At 37.0% G+C, this 12,965-nt stretch overlaps 1 protein-coding gene and 1 pseudogene across 8 annotated transcripts in view; one reads left to right on the forward strand and one right to left on the reverse strand.

Moving 5' to 3' along the window:
- The window catches only part of DLC1 (DLC1 Rho GTPase activating protein), a 514,092-nt gene that overhangs the window by 250,477 nt on the left and 250,650 nt on the right, over positions 1 to 12,965 (reverse strand). The window lies entirely within an intron of this gene.
- LOC132692812 (aminoacyl tRNA synthase complex-interacting multifunctional protein 1 pseudogene) lies at positions 10,293 to 11,349 on the forward strand (annotated as a pseudogene).

Consider the following 12,965-nt stretch of genomic DNA (forward strand, 5'->3'; position numbering starts at 1 on the left):
TTTCTTTTGCTTTGATATTTTTTGAATTTATGTTATTATCGTATATATTCATTCATCTACCCATTTATTCATTCAATATTTTTTGAATACTTACTTTACCAAAATTCTATATTTTATGCTTAGTAAAACACAAAGATAAATAAGCTATAGGTTCTCCCCTTATAGTACTTTCAATCTAGAGGGAAGTTCTAGTAAGTAGGAAGACAGAGTACAGAGTGACAAGTGATTTTTGATGTCTTCCACAAAGCACTGCCAACAGAATAGTTCTTGCATAAAGGTGGCAGAAATGGTTACCAGTGAAATAATGCACAAGGTTAGCCATTACCCCTTTATAGCAATCACAATGACTATGATGATAATAATACAAGTCAGGTTGACATGTCAGGAAAGCAACTATGGATAAAATCATTAGGGTATATTTTTTTCCCTTGGGGCTCAGAAGTAAGGGGGAGAATGTAAAAACCCATAGAAGTGGGTTTCACTTTGTGATTAGACATAGTTTGCATATGGTGTGAAAGGAAAAAATCTAATGGTGTGCACACATCTAACCCACTAGGTGTAGTAAATTTCTAATTATTTAATTATTTTACCAAACTGGATCATAGGTGGTTAATGAGAAATGATTAAGTTGCTCTGGTAGACGGAGAAGGCAAATAGATATAACTCCAGAACAGCGAAGCAGAACAGGAATTTAGAGCCCTCGCTCCTCTCTTATTTGGCACACGAGGAGAGTGATCCTCAGAGGGGAAACACATATGTCCACATGTGATAGAAGAATTGTTGGAAGAAACTGAGATAAAACTTGAGAGGAGAGGACACCTTGGGGACAGAACTTGTCACCCTGTTTATCCCTCCTCAACAATATCCAACTGTCATAAACTGTGTCTAACATGTCAGGAGTTGCTGTAGTAACAACCAAATAGAGAATTAAAAAGACCTTGACTTCAGTTCACCTAGAGTAAAAAGACAAAGTAATCATTGCAGAAAAAGTAAAGGAAATGGATCTCCTCGAAGGAGGAGTTAAAGACAACCTTGGGAGGGAAAGAGAGGGAGGGAAGGAGCCAGGAGACAGTTCAGAGGTTGGGGGTTGGGGGGTGAGGGAGCTCTTGGGAGAGATAATCTACATTATGGTTAATCAAGACATGGCTGAAGTAAGTTTTTCATTCACACTTTTGAACTCAGAAATGAGTTAGGGTAAAAAGCTAAAGGTTATCTTCAAAAGAAGGACTCAAACCTTTGGTGGTGTTATGGTGTTATTCATATAAATAGTATAAAACCATTCAAATCTGTTATTTGGAAGTTTTTCACTGTGCATTTGCCATTATTATGCTACATAAGCTAGATACCTGTTACAACATTAGGAAATGACTTCACGAGAAACCCAGACATTGAGAAAACCTCTTTCAAAATATGTCCAGAGTTCTGTACTTTGGGATTATATAGTGTTATCCTTGGAGAATATTATGTTACTCTCTACAACTTGGCTAAATTTTGAGTGTACATATTTTCTTACATGAAGAGATTCACAATAGCAGTTAAAAGAGTCTCTTTCAATGCAGCTTGAATTTTCAGCCATATTTCGAGTCTCTTGGCTTTGAGGGGAGAAAAATAATTCACAATCATAGTCTAAGATTTCAATCAGAGCAGGAATGAAATGTAGACTTGTCTGAATTTGTAAACAAGTAGTGGTCTAAATGTTCACTTTCAAGTCCGCTGTATGGAACTCTGAAATCATTTTTTCATAGACAAAAGGACTGACGTGGTGGCTGGCTTACCAGGTCTGCTTACAAAATCCCTTGAAGCCATCATGTACATAAAGTTTAACTGTTTTTATAGTTCTTTGTAACATGAGCTGAAGGTACAAGAACTTGATGGCAAAGTGCAGAGTTCCTTTAATGTAATGGAATCATTGATTTTCCCATTGTCCCGGCTGGGGATGTGTTCAGAAAGGAAGTCATGGAGTGGCTGGGTGGTCTTGTCAATGTAAACCCCAGTTCACACTCTCCTTTTTATTTTGTAGTCACCGTGATTGGTTTTCTGGCTTCCACTTTCCCAGGTGCAGCAGATATTTCTGACAAGGTTTTAATTCTTCTTGGATTCAGAACAAGAGGAACATACTTAAAACCAGAATATACTGCTTTTGGTATTTTATGAGTATTTCTCAAAATAAAGGGAGGAAAAAAAATCAGGTGACTGATTTTTTTTAGTGCATCCCTTTCTCTCACTTTATGAAAAAAAAGACAAAATCACACTTTAATAATGGTGATGAAGAAAGCTTTATCTACATTTATGAAGAAAATCTAATAGATCCCCAAGCATGTCATCACTGGAGCTTACAGATGTATGAGTGTTCTGAGACCGAGAGCAACAGAGCTGGACATGACTGGAGTAGCCATGTTGGAGGCAGCAGCAATATATAGCCTCTTCCTCAGTATATAGCCCATTTGGGACTGTGCCTAGTGAGCAGATTTAACCCTTAGTGAAATCAGTTTGAGGGTTAGAGTTTAGTCCCAGTTACCAGAAAGCATACAGGGGAGGGAAAAAAGAAGCAAAGTGGCTGGAGTATGTCTGTGGCCACGTCCAGGATGTTAGGGTCATAAGCAAATCGGGAAGGATGAATAACTAACCTTGGTCCCTATCTTGTGGGTGACAAAGATGAGAAGATCATTTCTGTATATGAAGTATATATGAATAAAGAGATTTCTATGAGTAGAGTAGGGGCTCCTATGCCTCAAACAAGGGGGAATTAAAAACCAAATGTTTCCTGGAGATGATCTCACTTGCAGAAATACGGCATAAATGGGGGAGGAATAGAAAAAAAAGGTAGGTATTAAGGCAAGGAGGTAAGAGAATATGATTTCTGTGTGGTTGGTATGTATGTGTTTGATGGTTAGGCACAAGCAGCTCCATGTTGTTGGAGTTTAAAGTACATTATGTGGTAAGGGGAGCAAAACCCAGCTAGAGAGAAGGAATACTTCAGGGCTGTGAGCCATACTAAGGAAGGTGGTTATTATTCTCTAGAGCATAGGGAGCTATTGAGTTCAAATGGAAGTGACATTGAGAGATTTGCATTTTGGATAGATGAATAGAGAGGTATGTTGGAAGTAGATTTAAAGATGACAGACTGGAAAGGATACTAGTTAGGAGGCTGTTGGAAGAGTCTGTAAGAAAGGTGAAAAATACTTTATGAAGACTTTTTGTTAGAATATAAATAGTAGGAATGGAGGGCATGATTTCAAATTCAAAAAATATTTAGATACCTCTGATTAAATAAACATTCATTTGACTTAGATTTCCTTCACAAACATATTATAATAGTTGAAAAAACAGAAATAAAGAGAATATACAAGGGGAAAAAGGGAAAGGAAGGTGACAGGAAGACACAGAGATGTGAGCGATATCAATAACATTCCTACTCCAGAAAGATGAACTGTTTGTAGCTATGTTATAGGCTGTAGAAAGCTGTGGTCTCAGCCTTCTTGGGGGAAAATCAGTAAGAGGGAAACATATTTGTTGAGCTAAAAAAAAAAAAACCCTAAAAATGCTCAGGAATTGGGGGTACCAGTTATTCTGGAAGACTGGGACAGGCATATAGGGATAAAAAGAGGAGGAATGACTTTATATGTAGCAGTTAGATTCCCAGATCCTAAAGCCTAAGTTGTAGAGCCAGTTAACTGCCCATCGGCCATTTCAGCAGGAGACAGGAAGTTTGCTCTCTGGACAAACTAACCTGCCAGGTTCTGGACCCAAGAATACTGGGCAGAGCTGAGGGCAGGATGAGGGGCAGAAATAAAAATAGAGAGTAAGGGAAAATCAGCCTTCCATAGCCAGACATTACCCAGGAAATGCTAGAGAATTTCGTTCTCAAGAAACCTGTCAGCTAAAGAGAGAACAATAGACGTCAATATTTGAAAAACTTTTCAAAAAGACTTGGGTCTCACCAGATTACTAGCCATCAGTACCAGTCTCCCATCCCTGTTCCAATGCACAACATCCAATCATTTTTAGTGATACATAAACAGAGCCAAAGCTCACCAGACATATAGGGAAGGCTGATAATATGAAAGGCAAAACAAAAAAGAATACATGCAAAACACAAAATTTGGAGAAAACAGAAAATGCAAGGCAGGAAAGAAAATGCATAGGAAACCATAATTAGAATCAATATAAAAGTAAGTGTAAAGAATCCCATAATAAGACCAGGATGCCACAGAAAAGGACTATGCAGAGACATGAAGGGTCACGGGTATTTCTTTTTTAAAGAAAAATTCAAAAATTCAATAGAGGTTTTGGAAAATAAGTTAGTATAAAATTTCTCAGAACAAAGGTTAAAAATAATGAAGACATAGAAAATGGAAGTCAAAGGTTATAAAAAATAGAGGATAAGTCCAAGAAGTCTAATATCTATATTGTAGGAAATATGAAAAGGGCATACAAAAAAACAAGAGAAAGAAATTATTTTTAAAAATGCAAGAATATTTCGAGAAATGAAAAAAATGAGTTTTCAGATTTAAAGGGATAAACAATCGACATAAAATAGACAAAGAAAGGGAATAGATTAACACTAAGGCATATCATTGTAAATTCTCACTACATTAGACATAAGTAGAAGAATCTAAATTTTTCATAAAGTAGGTGAAAACACATCATATATAAGTTGAGACTCAGAGACATTGGCCTTTCTAAGAGCAAAACTGTAAGCTAGAAGGCAATCAACTAATGTCTAGAAGTTTTTAGGGAAACTAATTTCTAACCTAGAATTTGATACCTAACTAAACTATCAATCTGGTATCCAGGCAGATTAAAAGCATTTTCAGATGTGGAAATTAATTTCAAAAATTATATTCCATGCACTGTTTCTTAGTCATTGGAGAAATCTGCTCCATCATGACAAGGAAGTAAACCAAAATAGGGAACGATGAATGAATTCTAGGAAACAAGAGAACCAATCCAGGATGAGCCAAGGAGAATCATGGTGACAGGTTGACAGCTGGAAAGAGGGATAGATAACAGTCCACAGAGAAGCAGAAAAATGTAAAGCACGATGAGAAATATCCTCAAGAATAACATAAAGTAAGACAAAACAAACATGATAGACCACAAGATTAGTAATATCAACATATTGAGAAAAGTTTTATAGTTCTGGCAGAGAGTTTGGAAGTGAATAAGTGAAATGACTATAGAAAATAAGCTCTCCCTCAAAGGAAGCAACTAAAAGGAAAAAAAAGTGCAAACAAGAGAATATCATAATACAATATAGTGTGTGTGTGCATGTGTGTGCGTGTGCGTGTGTGTGTGGTGTAGGAGAGTTTAAACCTTTATCTTTATTAGCTGAATAACAAAATGGGAAAAAACAAGAAATATCAGTTAAATATGTTACTTAGAAATATAGAAGTAAATATTGGTAGAAGCAGCAAACAAATAAAACCAAAACCAAAATAAAACCCAAAAATAACTGCTCTGAGAAGTAGAAAGCAGGAGATGAAAGAGATGGAGTAGGGTTCGCTAATTTTTGTTAGACACAGAAACAAAAAAGGAATAAATACTATAAAGAAAAAAGAGGCCAAGGATCTGGATTTGATGTGGACAGGGTAAGTGGGTGAGGAAGGAGAGGAAACCTAAACAACTAGTTTTCTAGATGAATGATCAGGTAATCTGAAGCTGACTTTGGGAAAAGAGGAGGTATGATGGCAAGAGATATGGGGAGGAAAAAGAAGATATGCTGCATTTCACACATCCTGAATTTGAAGGTGGATGTAGCCTCAGAATGACCGGACCTAACTGTATCAGGACTCTCTCTCTCTCTCTCTCTCTCTCTCTCTCTCTCTCTCTCTCTCTCTCTCCTTTGCTTGTCTTTGGTTTGCTGACTTTAGTCTTTGACAACAGCTTCTTCATTCGGTGGCAATATTGCTGTAAGCATATTAGGAATTTTAATTTGTGACCAGAAACTAAAATAAGCAGTCTTGTCTGGCAGGTCTGAAAAACTCTGGAGATTGTTACGAAGATCCAAGCTAGATCACGTGCTCCCCTCTGTGGCCAGAGGCTGGATCTGTTACCAGGAAAAGGTGTCTGGAGGAGAAAAGCACTACCATACCACATCTAGAACTTTTCTTAAAAATTGTTTTCCCTTTCTTTCAAGGCCCATCCCCAAATGTACCCTGATAGATGTTATAACTACTTCAACTGGCATTCATTTAGCCTTCCTCATTAATATGCATTGCTTTATTACTTGTATGTCCTTTATCATGTATGGCACTTAGCTGAATTTTTTTATGTATTTCCTCTCCAAGATTTTAAGATTCTTAAAAAGTGTGAAGTGTAACCATGAAGAAAAGCACCAGAAGGATTATTTCTAAATAAGAATTATCCATGTTAGAATAGTAGGCTTGGAAAACTGCAAGCTTCCATGATTCTATTCCCATTTTACCCAAAAGGCCCTCTTTATAACTGTTTTCAAACTTCTTACTCATTCTTTTGGTATCCTCTTTGCAATTGTTTTCAAACTGTGTACTCATTCTTTTGGTATCATTCTTTGGAATATTTTTCCTGTTCAAGATAATTATATTTTGAAACAGTCAAATCCAATAACAAGTTTCAAAGTTGACTTTTGATACAAATATTGGATTTTGATTTAGATTTTTGTAATGGACAAATTTAGGGACAGTTTTCATGAATAAAATCGGTAACCATAGTGTGTGGTGATGTCTTCTCCCATGATTTGTAACTTGGCTGTAGAAGTCTTTCCAAAGGAGTCCCAAATGTTTTTATTTTTATTTATTTTTTATTTTTTTTTTATTTTTTTTTAACGTTTATTTATTTTTGAGACAGAGAGAGACAGAGCATGAACGGGGGAGGGTCAGAGAGAGGGAGACACAGAATCTGAAACAGGCTCCAGGTTCCGAGCTGTCAGCACAGAGCCCGACGCGGGGCTCGAACTCACGGACCGCGAGATCATGACCTGAGCTGAAGTCGGCCACTCAACCGACTGAGCCACCCAGGCGCCCCCCAAATGTTTTTAAACAATGAAGTTATGTATTTACTAAACATAAATGTAGCACTTATTGTGTTTTACATAAATCCATTTATACTCATTTATTCCTATAATAAACTAATGAGGAGGGTATTATTGTTGGCCCCGTTTTACAGAAGAAGAACGTGAATCACAAAGAATTTAAGAAATTAATGTCACAAACTAGGAAACAGAGTTGGGCTTCAGTCCCAAATCCATGTACGTCACCATTGCTGATATGCTACACTATTGCTGTAATGTTAATTTTTCCAAACGAATCACTAAGAAAGGAGTTGCATGCTTACACCTTTGAGCCAAATCCATCCTTTCCAGTTTTCGTACAGTCTGTAAACTATATTATTTGATATATGAAAAACAGTGAAAGAGCATATATTATGGCACATGAAAATTACATGAAATTGAAATTTTAGTGTCCACAAACAAAATGTTATTAGAACACATCCGAGTACACTGGTTTTTGTATTGTCCATGCTGCTTTGGCAACGGCCACAAAGCCCAAAATATTTGCTATCTGACCCTTTACAGAAAGTGTTTACTGAAACCTGACTTAGAAAAATTGTAATTCTCCGGATGCTTAGGTTCTGACACATTTCTCAAAAGAGACTGCAAATAAATCCCCTTGAATTAATTTACATTAAATTAAATATGAATTCTTATTTCAAATTCTTTTAAATTACATTAATAACCAGGCATATAGTAGCACATATCCAGTCATTCTCTAACAAACGTTTAATTCATATATGCCAGACACCGCCTGTAGAAAATTTTAAAAACACAGGGAAGTATAAAGAGTAAAATAAAAACCTTTATTAATATCCTTTACAGTCAGTTCTCATGCTCCCCAAAACCATCTATGTAGTGCTTTGCATACCATTAAGAGATCAATAAATCTTTATTAGTAATTAATTTTGGGGTATTTTACACATAGAATGTGTTTCCCGTTAGGTGCTGAATGGCTCCATATGCTTATAAAGAGATAAAAGGAAATCATGCAAAGACAGCTTTCCGATGAAATAAATAAATAAATAAAACACTAAATGCAACTAGAAAGAGTTCACGGAGCACTGTGGTTGAGGGCAGGTCATGGAGCCAGACTGTCTGCCTTCAAATCTTGCTACACTGTTTACTTCCCGCCCAAGCTACATGCAGAAGCACTCAGTCGGATGGATCACTTACTCTCCCTGGCTTCAGTTTCCTCATCTGTAGATGCATGTGTTTTAGACAAAAGGATCTGTAAGGTGTCAAGGATTTTATGAACACATAAGTTTGAAAAAAGGAACAGATATGATGGGTTTCAATTTTTAACATTTTTATTGAGACACTGTTTGGTGTGGTGTAAGATACCAAGCAGATAAGAATGAGGTCAAATAAATATTTACTGCTGGCTAAACATTAACCTTGCTTGGTAATATTAGATGAATTATCTTATCCTTCCTTTAAAAATAGAACATTCACTCCTGTGGATAAGCGTATCAGTCCCTTTATTTTTCAAAGTAAAGTGATAAGTATATAATAGTAAAGATAAGTTGATACCTAAACAAATTGCCTAGAACTGTAGTTAAAGCTGAGTGATTTTTGTATTAAATCAAAATATCTGGAAATTTCCATGTTATTCTTTAATTCAAAACATGATTGATTTAGAGATATGTAGAGATGGGCAATAGCCCACTTAAGATAAATATTTTTCATCTAGAGTTTTAATTTAGGATATTATACAGTTTTCATTTCCCAGATGATGCTACTCTTCCTTCTTACCTGTCCTTAACATAGACCACTTTCTCCTGAAGGGTGATTAGAGGCGGCTTTGCTCTTTAAGGCTGCAACCCAGACAGGCTATAGACGTTAAGCCATGGGAGGCTTGCCCTGTTCGGTTCTTAGGAGAGTAACTCCCAGGGAGGGACAAGGAGAGGAAAGGGGCATTCTGGTGAGGGGTTGCAGAGCATCTAAAACATTTCGTTGCCAACTATATATGTGGTATTTCTTCTGAGTCAGAGAAAATATGTTTGAATTTATACTTAATACCTATAAAAAGTCTCACAACCTTTTATTGTTTCTTTACTTAAAATAACAAAGGATTATTTTTCTAAAGCCCCCTCTAACTCTAATGTCCTGTACTACATAGCCAGTGGCACAATTCTTGATTTACTCAAAACTGGTTGAGAGTGAAATAGGCTAATAGGTTTGTCTGTGGACACAAGCTTCTCCACATTTCAGCCTCTTGAGATTCTGCCCTCCGGCCATATTGAATTTCTTTTTGTTTCTGTAATTGGCTGTGCTCTTTTATTCCAGACCTTCAAACAATATGTTTACTCTGCCTAAAAACTCATTCCCTACGTCTTTGCTTGGCTAATTACTACTGACTAAAATTCCTTCATTTGACATAGTTACTGGTGCCTTATACATACAAACTTCCTTCCAGGCTTTCCTTAAGTAAACTTTTTCTAGAAGTTTCCTGGCCCTTCAAACTAGTTAGATGCTTTTGCCGCATGCTCCCATAGCAACCTGTACTTCTATCATAGCCCTTAGAATACTTTATTGTCTGTCATTGCCAATTCCATTGTCTAATAGACTTGACTGTGAGCTTTAGTGGAAGCAGAGAATCATCTCCACCCCTATGCCTGGGGCCCAACACAGTATTTGGCATCAAGCAGCTGATAAAAGATTCACGTTGGGTGAATGCCAAAATAATTATCAGAGTTTTTAGTATACACATGCATGTAAATAGAAGTCCTTTAGAAGTAAAAAAAAAGAAAAAAAAAAAAAAGAAAAGAAAAAAGAAAATTTAAATAAACTTGTTTGGTTTGAAATTCACTTATGCACCAAGTCCATTAGCCCATTTCAGTTTGCCGAATGCCACTAATATTTAGCTCACTGATAAAGCTCAGAAATGTGGAAAATGAGAAGTTTTGGGGTCCCCGGATGGCTCAGTTGGTTAAGTGTTCAACTACAGCTCAGGTCATGATCTCGCAGTTTGTTAGTTCAAGTACCACATCGAGCTCTGTGCTGACAACTTAGAGCCTGGAGCCTGGTTTGGATTCTCTGATTCCCTCTCTCTCTGCCCCTCCCCCACTTGTGCTCTGTCTCCCTTTGTCTCTGGAAAAAATAAACAAACGTTAAAATTTAAAAAATAAAAATAAAAATAAAGATAATGATAGGTTTAAAATCAATGATTATTCTCATTTCAAAAGAAATAAGACATCATTGGAAGGGTTGCATTTACAATCATCACATAGCTGCATGATCAGTCAAAAATATATTATTTTTGGAAGACTGAGGCTACCCGGCGAGGCTCTCCAGGTTGCTCTGTCCACCGATTTATGATTTTCTGCCGTATCTTTACAAAAATGGCAACTAATGGTGCTGTTCTGAAGAGACTGGAACAGAAGGGTGCAGAAGCAGATCAAATTATTGAATATTTAAAGCAGCAAGTTGCTCTTCTTAAGGAGAAAGCAATTTTGCAGACAACTTTGAGAGAAGAGAAGAAACTTCCAGTTGAAAATGCTAAATTAAAGAAAGAAATTGAAGAATTGAAACAAGAGCTAGTTCAGGCAGAAGTTCAAAATGGAGTGAAACAAACACCATTCCCATCTGGTACTCCACTGCAAGCTAATTCCACGGTTTCCGAAAAAGTGATACAGTCTATACCAATAAGAACTGTATCTTCTGGTGCCAAAGAACAGATAACAGGAGGAAGAGTGGAAGAAAAGATGAAAGAGAAAATTGAAATGAAAGAGAAAAAGGAGAAAAAACCATCAATAGCAGGAAGTGCTGACTCTGAGCCAATCGATGTTTCTCGTCTGGATCTTGGAGTTGGTTGCATCATTACTGCCAGAAAACATCCTGATGCAGATTCTTTACATGTAGAAGAAGTAGATGTTGGAGAAACAGCCCTAAGAACAGTTGTCAGTGGCCTGGTGAATCATGTTCCTCTTGAACAGATGCAAAATAGGATGGTGATTTTACTTTGTAACCTGAAACCTGCAAAGATGAGGGGGGTAATATCTCAGGCAGTGGTAATGTGTGCTAGCTCACCTGAGAAGGTTGAAATCTTGGCACCTCCCACTGGGTCTGTTCCTGGAGACAGAATTGTTTTTGATGCTTTTCCTGGAGAGCCTGACAAGGAGCTAAATCCTAAGAAGATTTGGGAGCAGATCCAGCCAGATCTCTGCACTAAAGATGAGTGTGTGGCTACATACAAAGGAGTTCCCTTTGAGGTGAAAGGGAAGGGAGTGTGTAGGGCTCAAACTATGACCAACAGTGGAATAAAATACAATAAAATAAAATACTCATTTACTGAAATACATTGGAGAAAACTTTAATAACAATAAAAAGATATTTGTCAAAAAAATATTTTCTAGTGTTTGAAATTGCCATAAAGAACTAAAACTTCAAATGTTCTAAAACTTGCAATCACATTTTAAAAACAGATTTTGGGGGCGCCTGGTCGGTTAAGCGTCCGACTTCGGTTCAGGTCATGATCTCACGGTCCGTGGGTTCGAGCCCCACGTCGGGCTCTGTGCTGACAGCTCAGAGCCTGGAGCCTGTTTCAGATTCTGTGTCTCCCTCTCTCTCTGCCCCTCCCCTGTTCATGCTCTGTCTCTGTCTTAAAAATAAATAAACGTTAAAAAAAATTAAAAAAAACAAACAAACAAAAAAAAACAAAACAGATTTTGATACCTTAACTGAAACTTAAAAAATAGGTCCCATAATAAATACCATTTGTTTGATATCTGTTCACTCAGCTTGGGAAACAATAACAAAATACCAGAGACTGGGTGGCTTAAACAATAGAAATGTGTTTCTCACTGTTCTGGAGGTTAGAAGTCCAAGATCAGGGTCTAGCAGATTTGATTCTAGTGAGGACTCTTTCTGGCTTGCAGATGGCCACGTTCTTGCTGGATCCTCACATGGCCTTTCCTCTGAGTACACATGAGGGGATAGAGCAGGCTCTCTGGTGTCTCTTATGTGATCAGGGCTCACGATTCTGACTTCATTTCATTGTAATTGCTTCCTTACTCTAAATACAGTCACATCAGAGGTTAGAACTTCAATCCATGAATTTGGGGCAATCCAATTCTGTCTGTAGCTTTATCGTCCTAGAATAACATTTTAAGTAATTCAACTCGAAGTCCTGGAAAGTACTCTTTTTTGCACATATAACACAAAGTCATATTGATTCATTAAAAAAACAAAAAGTCTCCCCATCCCCTCTACTAAAGCACTGATATGATGATGCAAGGGAGATTATTCTGGAGTTTGGAGTAATAGTCACTAACTTGGCATTATCTTTACAGGAACTGATTATTATCTGGCCAGATTTTCATACAAAGCATTTCCTCTTGAACTTTTAATGTAGTCTCATTTAGACTTACAGACCTGGTCATGAACTCAGAAATAGTCCCATTCAGCTCTTCATCTTAAAGATGAAGAAATCTAGTTCCAAACAGGCTGTGTTGTCCAAATTCTTTAGCAAGTTATTCAAAGCTTTTCACGATTTGTCTCAATTTACATTTTATCTAAATTGTCCTTCCTTCTCCCCCACTGTATGTTTTCACCATACCAGATTACTTGGCAGTTACCTTTCAAGGTCCTGCTTGAAACCTCTCCAGATGCTTCTGCCTACATTCCCCAAACAAAACTGATTATCCATTTCTGTCTCTTCAGAATTTTTCCAAATGCTTGTATGTCATTGATCAAACTATATCATCGTAACTTGTATTCACTTATTTTCTCTATTCAATTTGAGCTTCTTGAAGTCAGCAACTGGGCTCTATATGCACCAGTTCTAACCTATAGTACAGGGCTTAATAAATGATTTCCAAACTTTATTTCTGAAGGTCACATGGCTAATAAGTAGTACATCAATAATGGAAATTCTGACTTCCTGACCAGTGCTCTTTTTTTACTCCTAGGCTACATTTCACTTTTAGGACAG

The sequence above is a fragment of the Panthera onca genome, chromosome B1, assembly GCF_046562875.1.
Source record: "Panthera onca isolate mPanOnc1 chromosome B1, mPanOnc1 haplotype 2, whole genome shotgun sequence".
NCBI lineage: Eukaryota > Metazoa > Chordata > Mammalia > Carnivora > Felidae > Panthera > Panthera onca.